Genomic DNA, 13,180 nt, shown 5'->3' with positions numbered 1-13,180 from the left:
CACCGCCTGTCATATTGTCAGGGAGTGGCCAGTAGGTTGTTACAGGGATCACCACCTGTAATATTGTCAGGGAGTGGCCAGTGGGGAGTCACAGGGATCACCACCTGTAATATTGTCAGGGAGTGGCCAGTGGGTTGTTACAGGGATCACCACCTGTAATATTGTCAGGGAATGGCCAGTGGGTTGTTACAGGGATCACCTCCTGTAATATTGTCAGTGAGTGGCCAGTGGGTTGTTACAGGGATTACCACCTGTAATATTGTCAGTGAGTGGCCAGTGGGTTGTTACAGGGATCACAGCCTGTACTATTGTCAGGTAGTGAGCAGTGGGGAGTCACAGGGATCACCACCTGTAATATTGTCAGGGAGTGGCCAGTGGGTTGTTACAGGGATCACTACCTGTAATACTGACAGGGAGTGGCCAGTGGGTTGTTACAGCGATAACTGCCTGTAATATTGTCAGAGAGTTGCCAGTGGGGAGTCAGAGGATTTACCTGCTGTAATATTGTCAGGGAGTGGCCAGTGCGTTGTTACAGGGATCACCGCCTGTCATATTGTCAGGGAGTGGCCAGTGCGTTGTTACAGGGATCACCAACTGTAATATTGTCAGGGAGTGGCCAGTGGGGAGTCACAGGGATCACCACCTGTAATATTGTCAGGGAGTGGCCAGTGGGTTGTTACAGGGATCACCACCTGTAATATTGTCAGGGAATGGCCAGTGGGTTGTTACAGGGATCACCTCCTGTAATATTGTCAGTGAGTGGCCAGTGGGTTGTTACAGGGATTACCACCTGTAATATTGTCAGGGAGTGGCCAGTGGGTTGTTACAGGGATCACCGCCTGTCATATTGTCAGGGAGTGGCCAGTAGGTTGTTACAGGGATCACCACCTGTAATATTGTCAGGGAGTGGCCAGTGGGGAGTCACAGGGATCACCACCTGTAATATTGTCAGGGAGTGGCCAGTGGGTTGTTACAGGGATCACCACCTGTAATATTGTCAGGGAATGGCCAGTGGGTTGTTACAGGGATCACCTCCTGTAATATTGTCAGTGAGTGGCCAGTGGGTTGTTACAGGGATTACCACCTGTAATATTGTCAGTGAGTGGCCAGTGGGTTGTTACAGGGATCACAGCCTGTAATATTGTCAGAAAGCGGCCAGTGGGTTGTTACGGGAATCACCACCTGTACTATTGTCAGGTAGTGAGCAGTGGGGAGTCACAGGGATCACCACCTGTAATATTGTCAGGGAGTGGCCAGTGGGTTGTTACAGGGATCACTACCTGTAATACTGACAGGGAGTGGCCAGTGGGTTGTTACAGCGATAACTGCCTGTAATATTGTCAGAGAGTTGCCAGTGGGGAGTCAGAGGATTTACCTGCTGTAATATTGTCAGGGAGTGGCCAGTGCGTTGTTACAGGGATCACCGCCTGTCATATTGTCAGGGAGTGGCCAGTGCGTTGTTACAGGGATCACCACCTGTAATATTGTCAGGGAGTGGCCAGTGGGGAGTCACAGGGATCACCACCTGTAATATTGTCAGGGAGTGGCCAGTGGGTTGTTACAGGGATCACCACCTGTAATATTGTCAGGGAATGGCCAGTGGGTTGTTACAGGGATCACCTCCTGTAATATTGTCAGTGAGTGGCCAGTGGGTTGTTACAGGGATTACCACCTGTAATATTGTCAGGGAGTGGCCAGTGGGTTGTTACAGGGATCACCGCCTGTCATATTGTCAGGGAGTGGCCAGTAGGTTGTTACAGGGATCACCACCTGTAATATTGGCAGGTTGTGAGCAGTGGCTTGTCACAGGGATGATTGTCTGTAATATAGAGTCAGGAAGTGACTGGGGGTGCACTGGGTTCACTGCTGTAATAAAGTGTCAGTGATAAAAGACCATAACATATAGGATCAGATTTAGGCCTTTCAGCCCATTGAGTCTGCTCTGCCATTCCATCAGCACTGTTTCAGGATCCCACTCATTCCCATACACCTGCATTCTGACTTTGATGCACTGTCTGATAAGGAAGCGATTAACTTTTGCTTTAAATATATGCAAGGACGGCCTCCTCCATAGTCAATGGATGTGCATTCCACAGATATACTTCTCTCTGGCTAAAACAAATTTCTCCTTACCTCTGTTCTAAAGTGTCACTGCTCAATTTTGAGGCTGTGGCCTCTATTTCTGGATACCCCCACCAGAGGAAACGTCCTCTCCACATCTACCTTATATAGTCCTTTCAAAATTCGGTAGTTTCAATGAGATCTCTCCGCATTGTTATAAATTCCAGTGAGTACAGGCCCAAAGCTGCCAAATGTAACTCATATGTTAACCCCTTCATTCCTGGAATCATCCTCGTGAACCTCATGGACTCTCTCCAATGACAACACATCCTTTCTGAGATATGGGAACCAAAACTGTTGACAATACTCCACGCGCGACCTGACCAGTGTCTTATAAAGCCTCAGCATTATCTCCTTGTTTTTATATTCTACTCCCCTTGAAATAAATGCCAACATTGCATTTGCCTTCTTCATCACAGATTCAACCTGTAAATTAACCTTCTGGGAGTCTTGCACGAGGACACCTAAGTCCCTCTGCATCGCTGATGTTTGAACCTTATCCGCATTTAGATAATAATCCACACTATTGTTCCTTTTACCAAAATGCATTATGATACATTTCTTAACACTGTATTCCATCTGCCACATTTTTGCCCATTTTTCCAATTTAAGTCCTGCTGCAATTCTTCAGCACTATCTACCTCTCCACCTATTTTCGGATCATCCGCAAAATTTACCACAAATACATCAATTCCATTATCTAAATCATTGACAAAGAATGTGAAAAGCAGTGATCTCAATACTGACCCCTGAGGAACACCACTAGTCACTGGCAGCCAGCCATAAAAGTCCCGTTTTATTCCCACGCGCTGCCTCCTGCCTGTCAGCCATTCCTTTATCCATGCCGGTATCTTTCCTGTAACACCATAGGATTTTATCTTGTTAAACAGCCTCATGAGTGGCACCTTATCAAATGCCTTCTGAAAATCCAAGTAAATGACATTCACTGCCTCACTTTTGTTCTCCTGCTTGCTACTTCCTCAAGGAACTTGAACAGATTCGTCAGGCAAGGTTTCCCTTAACAGAAACCATGCTGCAAGTCCCCTGAAATCTCACTCTGAATAACTCCAACACTTTCCCACCACTGAGGTTCGGCTAACTGCCCTACAATTCTCTTTCTTTTGCCTTCCTCCCTTCTAAAAGAGTGGAGTGACATTTTCAATCTTCCAGAGCTCTGGGACCATGCCAGAATCAAGTGATTCTTGAAATACCATGACCAATGCATCTGTTATCTCTTCTCTGGGATGTTTTCTATCTGGTCCAGGTGACTTATCCACTTAAGGCCTTTGAGTTTGTCTAGCACTTTTCCTTTGTAATAGCAATGGCTATTAAGTTCTTTGTTCCCCCTTACAACCTCACCAACATACCTTTCCAGTGGTCCAATATCAACTCTCACCTTCCTTTTACACTTTATATAACTGAACAAACTTCTGGTATCCTATTTATACTATTGACTAGTCTGCTCTCATATTTAATCTTTTTCACTTCTTATAGTCATTTTTTTAGTTGCCTTTTGATGGATTTTTAAAATTTCCCAATCATCCAACTTTCCACTCACTTTTGCTACCTTGTATGCCTTTTCCTTGGCTTTTATGCAGTCCTTAACTTACCTTGTCAGCCACGGTTGCCTCCCCTTGTCATCTGAGAACCTCTTCTTCTGTGGCACATACCTATCCTGCACCTTGTGAATTATTCCCAGAAACTTCAGCCACTTCTGCTCTGCCATCATCTCCAATCCGTGTGGGCAAGCTCCTCTCTCATGCCTCTGTAATTCCCTTTGTGCCATTGCAATACTGCTGCTTGTGAGTCATGCTTCTCCCTCTCAAATTGCAGTATGAATTTGTTCACTGTCTCCTAAGGGTTACTTTACGTTCTAACTAATAAGATCTGGATTATTACACAATATCCAATCTAAGGTAGCCTTTCCCAGAGTAGACTCAAACACAATTTGTTCTAAAAAGCCCTCATAGGCATTCAACAAGTTCCCTCTCTTACAATCTGATACCAACCTGATTTTCCTAATTCCCTTGCTTATTGAAGTCCCCCATTACAATTGTGTCATTACCCTTATTACATGCCTTTACCAGCTCCCTTTGCAATCTCAACCCCACATCTTGGCTACTATTTGGAGGCCTGTATATGAATCCCATAATGGTTCTTTTACCCTTGCAATTTTTTAACTCCATCTACAAAGATTAAACATTTCCTGACCCTATGTCACCTCTTTCTATGTCACCTTTTCTTATCAACAGACCCACACCACCGCCTATACCTTCCTGCCAGTCCTTTCGATACAAAGTATATCCTCTAATATTAAGCTACCACTGCATAGGCTTCTTTCAGCCACAGCTAAGTGGTGCCCACAATTTCATACTGACCAATCTCTAATTCTGCCATAAGTTCGTCCACCTTATTCCGAATACTATGTGCATTTAAATATAGCACCTTCAGTCCTGAAATCTTCGCCCTTTTGAATTTTGCCTCTGTGTTATAATTTAACTGTTTGTTCTGTTTGCATTTGTACCCAGTCATTAGCTTGTCCTTCCCTATATTCATGTTACACCCATCATCTACTTGTAAACCTGCTGGCTAATCCTCAGTTCTATCATAATACCTGTTGTTCCCATCACCCTGCCATAATAATTTAAACCACTCCCAACAGCTCTAGTAAATCTGCCCACAAGAATATTGGTTCCCCTTGGAGTGCAACCAGTCCCTTTTGTACAGATCACACCTGCCTCAGAAGTGGTCCCATTTATACAGAAATCTGCTTCCCTGCCACGCATTTATCCTCCACCTCATTCTATTCCTATCCTCACTGTCATGTGACATAGGCAGTAATCCCGAGATCACTACCCTTGAGGTCCTGCTTCTTAGCTTCCTTCCTAACTCCCTGTATTCTGTCTTCAGGCCCTCCTCCACCCCTTTTCCTTTTTCTTTCTATGTTGTTGATACCAATATATACCACAACTTCTGGCTGCTCACCCGCCCTTTTGAGGATATTGTTCAGAAACATCTTGGACCCTGGCACCTGGGAGGCAAACTACCATCCATGTTCAATTTTTGCTTTCACTGAGTCACCTATCTGTCCCCCTGACTATAGAGTTCCCTATTACTGCTGCCATCCTCTTCAGTTCCCTACCCTTCTGAGCCACAGGACCTGACTCTGTGCCAGAGGCACAGCCACTGTTACTTCCCCCAGGTAGGCTGTTCCCCCCAACAGCACTCAAATTGTAATTATTGTCGAGGGGGACAGCCACAGGGGAGTACTCTACTATCTGACGTTCTCACTTCCCTCTCTTACAGTCACCCATTTATCTTTTTCCGGTAGCCTTGGGGTGACTACCTCCCGGTAGCTTCTGTCTATCACTGTCTCACTTTCTCTAACAGGTGATTGGGGTTGATTAAAACTGGATCAGCCATGAGGGAATAGCAGTGCCAAATGGCCTAATTCTGCTCCTGTATCTTATGGAATTCCACAGATTCACCACCCTCTGGTTGAAGAAAATCTTCATCATCTCTGTTCTAAAAGGACATCCCATTATTTTGAGACCGTGGTACTGAATGGTGTATTTCGGCTGCAATGTTAGGGCATTGGATGTTATTAGTGTATTAGCAGAAGGGTACTGGATAACATCAATGCTACAGCAATTGAGCTGCACTCTCCTGAGTAGGGTATTGTTGCTGTCTTGGGGATATACTACACCAGATATTGTTTATGCATTGATGAATATACTATGCTGGGCATTGCTGCTGCATGGGTGGGGGGAGGGGGTTACTGCCTTGGCATTGTTGCTGCATTTGGTGATTTGGTGTTTGGGCATTGTTGCTGCATTGGTGGGAGTACTGCTCCGGGCATTGTTGCTGCATTGGTGGGAGTACTGCTCCGGGCATTGTTGCTGCATGGGTAGGGGGAGGGGGTTACTGCCTTGGCATTGTTGCTGCATTTGGTGATTTGGTGTTTGGGCATTGTTGCTGCATTGGTGGGAGTACTGCTCCGGGCATTGTTGCTGCATGGGTGGGGGGAGGGGGTTACTGCCTTGGCATTGTTGCTGCATTGGTGGGAGTACTGCTCCGGGCATTGTTGCTGCATGGGTGGGAGTACTGCTCCGGGCATTGTTGCTGTGTTGAGCCGATGCGAGCCCTCTCCACGCACCGTTCCCGGAGTGAGCCCCATCCCGCTCCCGGTGCCCCCTCCACCGGCGCTCGGTGTCCGGTCCCTCCCCGGGGCGGAGCTGCTCCGCCCCCGCCCGGCACCGCCTTGCTGCAGCCTGACGTCAGTGCCCGCAGTCAGCGGTCGGCGGCGGGCGGGCGGACCGAGGCATCGGCCCGAGTGCCGGGAGGAGGCATCGGCAGGCGGATTTGTCGTTCTCGGCCTCTGGCGCCGCCGCTTCCCGCAGCCGGGGCTCGCATCCCGCGGCCATGAGCGGCACCGTGAGTCTGTGTGTCCGGGGCCTGTGGGCGGGCGGGCGGAGACAGGGAGCCGCCGCTCGGGACACGGGGGATGGCGGCGAGGAGGGGCTGCACCGGCTGCTGAGGCCTCAGGATCAGCGGCGAGGGAGTGGCCCTGGGGCTCGACATTGGGGTGGCCGGGCGGCTCCGCCTCAGCATCGGCGGTTAACGGGGTCATCCCCGGGTAGCAGAGAATAGCCAACATGGGTAACAGCTTGTGGCTGATGGAGGGGAGGGGTTGGGGTGATGGGAGGGTTGGGGTGATGGAGGGGTTGATGATGGGGGAGGGGTATGGGTTGGGCTGATGGAGGGGAGGGGTTGGGGTGATGGAGGGGAGGGGTTGGGGTGATGGAGGGGTTGGGGTGATGGGAGGGTTGGGGTGATGGAGGGGTTGATGATGGGGGAGGGGTATGGTTTGGGCTGATGGAGGGGAGGGGTTGGGGTGATGGAGGGGAGGGGTTGGGGTGATGGAGGGGTTGATGATGGGGGAGGGGTATGGGTTGGGCTGATGGAGGGGAGGGGTTGGGGTGATGGGAGGGTTGGGGTGATGGAGGGGTTGATGATGGGGGAGGGGTATGGGTTGGGCTGATGGAGGGGAGGGGTTGGGGTGATGGAGGGGTTGATGATGGGGGAGGGGTATGGGTTGGGCTGATGGAGGGGAGGGGTTGGGGTGATGGAGGGGTTGATGATGGGGGAGGGGTATGGGTTGGGGTGATGGAGGGGGAGGGGTGGGGGTGATGGAGGGAGAGTGATTATTGGAGGGAAGGGGGTCAGAGTGATATGAGTGGGATTCTGGTGGTTGGGTTGACAAGCCCATTAAGACTTAGCATAGGTGCAGAGTGTGTGTGGGGTCACTGACTGGATTGACTCTCCATTTCACCCTCATATCCCTCTCCTTACCCCCTCCCCCATCTCCCTCAGTCACCGAGGCCTCTCCCTGCTGGGCCATCACTCACAATGAGTCTGTCAGCAGCTGGTAGTTTGGCCTCTAGGCCTGGTACTAGGGTCATTCCATGCACACTGTTCCCACCCTCAGACACAGTCCTCCTCCCACCAGGTTAAGTGTCTGTGCCTAAGGCTAACCTTGGATGGAACATTGACATTCAGATACCCCTCCCAAATACTGGTGCTCTTTCATATTTCACAGATGTAGTCAGAATGGTGCTGGGGCACTGCCCCTCACTGTGGGATGCACACACTCGCTCACTCACTCTATAGGAAGCATCCTCTCCATATCTAGACCTTTCAGAGTCTCGACTGGAAATGTCGACAGTGCTTCTCCCTATAGATGCTGCCTGGCCTGCTCTGTTCCACCAGCATTTTGTGTGTGTTGTTTGAATTTCCAGCATCTGCAGATTTCCTCGTGTTTGCCTTTCAATATTCAATAGGTTTCAATGAGGAAGTTCACTCCCCCATTCTTCTGAATTCTGATGAGTACAGGCCCAGAGCCATCAAATACTCCTCATACCTTTTCATTCTCGTGAACCTCTCCAACGCCTGCGCATCTTTTCTTAGATCAGGAGCCCAAAACTGCACGACTGTACGATAGAACCTATGCTCATTCAGAGCTCACCGTGAAGGTCAGTGTGTGTGTGACCATCCCCTAGTGAGGGTCAATGTGTGTGTGTGTGAGACCATCCCCTAGTGAGGGTCAGTGTGTGTGTGTGTGAGACCGTCCCCCAGTAAGGGTCAGTGTGTGTGTGTGTGTGAGCATCCCCTAGTGAGGGTCATTGTGTGTGAGACCGTCCCCTAGTGAGGGTCAGTGTGTGTGTGTGTGTGTGAGAGACCGTCCCCTAGTGAGGGTCAGTGTGTGTGTGAGACCGTCCCCCAGTGAGGGTCAGTGTGTGTGTGTGAGCATCCCCTAGTGAGGGTCAGTGTGTGTGTGTGTGAGACCGTCCCCCAGTGAGGGTCAGTGTGTGTGTGTGAGCATCCCCTAGTGAGGGTCAGTGTGTGTGTGTGAGACCGTCCCCCAGTGAGGGTCAGTGTGTGTGTGTGTGTGTGAGACCGTCCCCCAGTGAGGGTCAGTGTGTGTGTGTGAGCATCCCCTAGTGAGGGTCAGTGTGTGTGTGTGTGTGTGTGTGTGAGACCGTCCCCTAGTGAGGGTCAGTGTGTGTGTGTGTGAGACCGTCCCCCAGTGAGGGTCAATGTGTGTGTGTGAGCATCCCCTAGTGAGGGTCAGTGTGTGTGTGTGGGACCGTCCCCCAGTGAGGGTCAGTGTGTGTGTGTGTGAGACCGTCCCCTAGTGAGGGTCAGTGTGTGTGTGTGAGACCGTCCCCCAGTGAGGGTCAGTGTGTGTGTGTGTGTGAGACCGTCCCCCAGTGAGGGTCAGTGTGTGTGTGTGAGCATCCCCTAGTGAGGGTCAGTGTGTGTGTGACCATCCCCCAGTGAGGGTCAGTGTGTGTGTGACCATCCCCCAGTGAGGGTCAGTGTGTGTGTGTGACCATCCCCCAGTGAGGGTCAGTGTGTGTGTGACCATCCCCCAGTGAGGGTCAGTGTGTGTGTGACCATCCCCTAGTGAGGGTCAGTGTGTGTGTGTGTGTGTGTGTGTGAGACCGTCCCCTAGTGAGGGTCAGTGTGTGTGTGTGTGAGACCGTCCCCCAGTGAGGGTCAATGTGTGTGTGTGAGCATCCCCTAGTGAGGGTCAGTGTGTGTGTGTGGGACCGTCCCCCAGTGAGGGTCAGTGTGTGTGTGTGTGAGACCGTCCCCTAGTGAGGGTCAGTGTGTGTGTGTGAGACCGTCCCCCAGTGAGGGTCAGTGTGTGTGTGTGTGTGAGACCGTCCCCCAGTGAGGGTCAGTGTGTGTGTGTGAGCATCCCCTAGTGAGGGTCAGTGTGTGTGTGGGACCGTCCCCCAGTGAGGGTCAGTGTGTGTGTGTGACCATCCCCCAGTGAGGGTCAGTGTGTGTGTGAGACCGTCCCCCAGTGAGGGTCAGTGTGTGTGTGTGTGTGTGTGTGAGACCGTCCCCTAGTGAGGGTCAATGTGTGTGTGTGAGCATCCCCTAGTGAGGGTCAGTGTGTGTGTGACCATCCCCCAGTGAGGGTCAGTGTGTGTGTGTGACCATCCCCCAGTGAGGGTCAGTGTGTGTGTGACCATCCCCCAGTGAGGGTCAGTGTGTGTGTGACCATCCCCCAGTGAGGGTCAGTGTGTGTGTGTGACCATCCCCCAGTGAGGGTCATTGTGTGTGTGAGACCATCTCCTAGTGAGGGTCTGTGTGTGTGTGAGACCGTCCCCTAGTGAGGGTCATTGTGTGTGTGAGACTGTCCCCTAGTGAGGGTCATTGTGTGTGAGACCGTCCCCTAGTGAGGGTCAGTGTGTGTGAGACCGTCCCCTAGTGAGGTTTTGTGTGTGTGTGTGTGTGTGAGACTGTCCCCTAGTGAGGGTCAGTGTGTGTGTGTGTGACTGTCCCCTAGTGAGGGTCAGTGTGTGTGAGACCGTCCCCTAGTGAGGGTCAGTGTGTGTGAGACCGTCCCCTAGTGAGGTTTTGTGTGTGTGTGAGACTGTCCCCTAGTGAGGGTCAGTGTGTGTGTGTGTGACTGTCCCCTAGTGAGGGTCAGTGTGTGTGAGACCGTCCCCTAGTGAGGGTCAGTGTGTGTGAGACCGTCCCCTAGTGAGGGTCAGTGTGTGTGACCATCCCCCAGTGAGGGTCAGTGTGTGTGTGAGACCGTCCCCTAGTGAGGGTCAGTGTGTGTGTAACCATCCCCCAGTGAGGGTCAGTGTGTGTGTGTGACCATCCCCCAGTGAGGGTCTGTGTGTGTGTGTGTGTGAGACTGTCCCCTAGTGAGGGTCTGTGTGTGTGTGTGACCATCCCCCAGTGAGGGTCAGTGTGTGTGTGTGACCGTCCCCCAGTGAGGGTCAGTGTGTGTGTGAGACTGTCCCCTAGTGAGGGTCAGTGTGTGTGTGAGACCGTCCCCTAGTGAGGGTCAGTGTGTGTGTGACCATCCCCCAGTGAGGGTCTGTGTGTGTGTGTGTGAGACTGTCCCCTAGTGAGGGTCTGTGTGTGTGTGTGACCATCCCCCAGTGAGGGTCAGTGTGTGTGACCATCCCCCAGTGAGGGTCATTGTGTGTGTGAGACCATCCCCTAGTGAGGGTCTGTGTGTGTGTGTGATACTGTCCCCTAGTGAGGGTCATTGTGTGTGTGAGACTGTCCCCTAGTGAGGGTCATTGTGTGTGAGACCGTCCCCTAGTGAGGGTCAGTGTGTGTGTGTGTGAGACCGTCCCCTAGTGAGGTTTTGTGTGTGTGTGACTGTCCCCTAGTGAGGGTCAGTGTGTGTGAGACCGTCCCCTAGTGAGGGTCAGTGTGTGTGTGACCATCCCCCAGTGAGGGTCAGTGTGTGTGTGTGTGTGAGACCGTCCCCTAGTGAGGTTTTGTGTGTGTGTGTGTGTGACTGTCCCCTAGTGAGGGTCAGTGTGTGTGAGACCGTCCCCTAGTGAGGGTCAGTGTGTGTCTGACCATCCCCCAGTGAGGGTCAGTGTGTGTGTGAGACCGTCCCCTAGTGAGGTTTTGTGTGTGTGTGTGAGAGACCGTCCCCTAGTGAGGGTCAATGTGTGTGTGTGACCATCCCCCAGTGAGGGTCAGTGTGTGTGAGACCGTCCCCTAGTGAGGGTCAGTGTGTGTGTGAGACCGTCCCCTAGTGAGGGTCAGTGTGTGTGTGACCATCCCCCAGTGAGGGTCAGTGTGTGTGTGTGTGCGCGTGCGTCCGTCTGTCTGCCAATGAGGGTCAGAGTGTGTGTGGGTCCATCCCCCAGTGAGGGTCAGTGTGTGTGTGTGTGTGTGTGTGTGTGTGTGTGTGTGTGTGTGTGTGTGCGCGCGCGCGTGCGTCCGTCTGTCTGCCAATGAGGGTCAGAGTGTGTGTGGGTCCATCCCCCAGTGAGGGTCAGAGTGTGTGTGGGTCCTCCAGTCTTTTGGTAAGGAAAGCAAATGCAATGTTCCTCAACCTGCAAGTTAACCTTTAGGGATTCCTTTGCAACTCTGATTTTTGGACTTTCTCCATTTATTCCTTTATTTGCCTTTATTTCTTCTACCAAAGTGCATGACTGTACACTTACTGACACTGTATTCCATCTGCCATTCTCCTAATCTAAATCCTTTTGCAGATTCTCTGCTTCTTCAACACTACCTGCCCCCTGTCTATCTTCGTATCACCCGCAATCCAAATCATTGATTTATAACGTGAGCAGAATCTGTTTCTAAGGATTTGATTGTATTTTGTATCAACAGATACACTGGTCCTTCTCATCCCCACTTCTGGAAATATCCCCAGCTGCTCCAGAGGAACCCTTACCATAAATTGTTGATTGTGCTCAGCGGATATTATTCTTTCCGCTAATTTTGATGTGTGTCCTTTATTCCAGGTCTAGGCAATGCCCCCACTGCTGATGTCTGCCTGACTAACAGGTCTTTCCCTGTTCACCTCCTTCCTGTAGTACTGAAACCACATCTCACTCCCTTCCGTTTTACAGAATTGGTTAAACCAGAGCTGTCACCATCTTCATCAGCATCTTGTTCAAAGTTCCAGCACCTCATATGTCATGTTCTTTGTGAAATGCTGAGGTTAGCAACTCTTCCTGCTGATTAATGATTCAGGATCTGACCAAAATCACCTATTATTTGTGTCTTCTAGTGATAATATATCCCTTGGTACTGAGCGTGAGTGATCAGCCATGATCTCAATGGAAGTGAGTGGCCTCTGCTTGCTTCTTTAGTGTTGGTTGGAAAAATGATGTTGCTGGGTCTTGAGTCCTAGGGAAAGGTTGCAACAAACACAAAATGCTGGAAGAACTCAGCAGGTCAGGCAGCATCAATGGAAAAGAGTGAACAGTTGATATTTTGGGCCAAGGCCTTTCATCAGGTCTGAGAGAAAAAAAAAGAAGTCAAAGTTAGAAGATGGGGAGAGGGGAGGAAGAAATACAAGTTGGTAGGTGATAGGAGAAACCAGGGAAGGGGATGAAGGTAAGAACTGGGAAGTCGATTGGTGAAAGAAGTAAAGGCTGGAGAAGGGGGAATTTGATAGGAAAGGACAGAAGGTCATGGAAGAAAGGGAAGGGGGAGGAGCACCAGAGGAAGGTGTTGGACAGGTAGGGAGATAAAGTGACAGAGGGAAATGGGAATGAGAATTGATGAGGGGGAGGGCATTACCAAAAGCTTAAACAATCAATGTCAATGTCTTCAGGTTTGGAGGCTACACAGAGTGACTATAAGGTATTGCTCCTCCACCCCAAATGTGGCCTCATCACAACAGTGGAGGAGGCCATGGATTGACTGTGGAAAACATGAGTATTGTGCCATTCGTTGTAGTGTGTGAAGGAATGGAAGTTTTTATTACAAGGAAGAAAGTGCTCAAAAAGCTGAATGACCTAAGGGTACATAATGACCCGGACCAGATGAACTGCATCCAAGGATTCTGAAAGAGATTGCGGAGGTTTTAGTAATGATCTTTCAAAAATCATTGGATTGTGGCAAGGTGCCAGAGGACTGGAAAACTGCAATGTCACTTCACTCTTTCAGAAAGGAGGAAGGCAGCAGAAAGGAAATTATAGACCAGTTAGCCTGACCTCAGTGGTTGGGAAGATGTTAAAGTCAATTGTTAAGGATGAGGTGATGGAGTACT

The 13,180-nt window shown here is 50.5% G+C and overlaps 1 protein-coding gene across 9 annotated transcripts in view; it reads left to right on the top strand.

Moving 5' to 3' along the window:
• Nucleotides 1–6,425: 6,425 nt before the first annotated feature.
• Nucleotides 6,426–13,180, top strand: part of LOC132390965 (tripartite motif-containing protein 2-like) — an 87,781-nt gene continuing 81,026 nt past the window's right edge. For 4 of the 9 annotated variants that reach the window (XM_059963500.1, XM_059963504.1, XM_059963503.1 and 1 more), the window contains exons 1-2: nucleotides 6,426–6,555; nucleotides 12,194–12,248. The gene's annotated coding sequence lies outside the window, so the exon portion shown is untranslated. Of the gene's footprint in view, nucleotides 6,556–11,924; nucleotides 12,124–12,193; nucleotides 12,249–13,180 lie in introns of all 9 variants that reach the window. The other 5 variants (XM_059963498.1, XM_059963497.1, XM_059963499.1 and 2 more) reach the window with 4 other exon arrangements.

This window comes from Hypanus sabinus, chromosome 3, assembly GCF_030144855.1.
Source record: "Hypanus sabinus isolate sHypSab1 chromosome 3, sHypSab1.hap1, whole genome shotgun sequence".
In the NCBI taxonomy this organism is placed as follows: domain Eukaryota; kingdom Metazoa; phylum Chordata; class Chondrichthyes; order Myliobatiformes; family Dasyatidae; genus Hypanus; species Hypanus sabinus.
Note: the sequence above shows the minus strand (reverse complement) of the source record. Positions and strands in the feature narration are given on the sequence as shown.